The following is a 1,735-nucleotide window of genomic DNA, read 5'->3' on the forward strand; positions in this document are numbered from 1 at the left end:
CTAGACTATAGACTAGACTATAGACTAGATTATAGACTAGACTATAGACTAGACTATAGACTAGACTATAGACTAGACTATATACTAGACTATAGACTAGACTATAGATTAGACTATAGACTAGACTATAGACTTGACTATAGACTTGACTATAGATTAGACTATAGACTAGACTATATACTAGACTATAGACTAGACAATAGACTAGACAATAGACTAGACTATAGACTAGACTATAAACTAGACTATAGACTAGACTATAGACTAGACTATAGACTAGACTATAGTCTAGAATATAGACTAGACTATAGACTAGACTATAGTCTAGACTATAGACTAGACTATAGACTAGACTATAGACTAGACTATAGACTAGACTATAGACTAGACCATAGACTATACTATAGACTAGACTATAGACTAGACTATAGAGTAGAGTATAGAGTAGACTATAAACTATATTATACACTAATCTAATCCTGAGATCACTATGAATTATAACTCATTTTAGTCTAGACTATAGACTTAACTAGAGATTAGGCTATAGACTAAACTATAGTTTGGACTATAGACCAAACTATAGATTAGACTAAAAGCTAGATTATAAACTAAACTTATCCTTTATTAAACCGTTTACTGTAAAACTTTACCTTAAACTTCCTTGGCCACAGAAAAAATGATTTGCTACAAATAAAAACCTTTCTAAATGCTTGTCAAGTTTGCTACCATATATTTAAGTATTCTTAAACTTAAAAACGACTAAGGCCACAATTTTTTTTGCTTTGCTTGTCTTTTGTTGTGCCTTCATCTTTCAGTGACTCTGACCACAACTCTGCAATGTGTTACGCTCTTTTTCTTTGCTTTGGCTTGATGTTGTCGTGTTGCACAGCCTAAAGTTTAACAGCATGTCTAACATATGTTATGTTTACAACCAACAATTCGCACATTCATACATATACATATATATACTTGCACATAATTCCTGTGTGAGGATTTCGTTTCCTTTTTACTATAAAATTTTCAACAACTTTTTTGTTTAGTGTTTTTTTTACTAACTTTTTACCTTGATCTAAGGCAGCTATCTTGTTTGGTTACCACTAATAGACCATTTTTGTGTACTAGGCAAACAATTTAATATACACCTTTATTTTATGACAAGTATCATCTTCCTTTTCATAAACTTTGTTTTTTTATTTGCAGAATTATATGAATATTTAGTTTTTTTATCATTGTTTTATTTTTTGCTCAACTGCAGTTTATGTTGGCAAAAATTGCTTTAATATTAAATTAAAGCCTCGGGTTGTTTAGATTCAGTTCCTTTTGTATTTTAAATGTAGATTTTACAAAAGCCATTAGTAGTTGTTTTTCATATAATTTTGTTGTGGGTTTCATAAATTTTAAAAATTCTTTTTTTTTGTATCTACAGCTAGCTTTAGGTTAAAAAGCAACTTTATTATAATTGGCAAAGTGATGTTATGAAAAAGACCATAACAGATAATAGAGAAAAGTATAAAATGTCATAAACTATTTAGGCCAATTATATGTTTTAAATGGCTTAAATTAGTTTTTTAAGGAAGATGCAAATAAAACGTTATTATAGTTACAAAATTATAATTGTTAAAAAAAGAGAACTAGAACTGAACTAGAACTGAACTAGAACTGAACTAGAACTGAACTAAAACTGAACTAGAACTGAACTAGAACTGAACTAGAACTGAACTAGAACTGAACTAGA

The sequence above is a fragment of the Lucilia cuprina genome, chromosome 5, assembly GCF_022045245.1.
Source record: "Lucilia cuprina isolate Lc7/37 chromosome 5, ASM2204524v1, whole genome shotgun sequence".
NCBI classification, from domain to species: domain Eukaryota; kingdom Metazoa; phylum Arthropoda; class Insecta; order Diptera; family Calliphoridae; genus Lucilia; species Lucilia cuprina.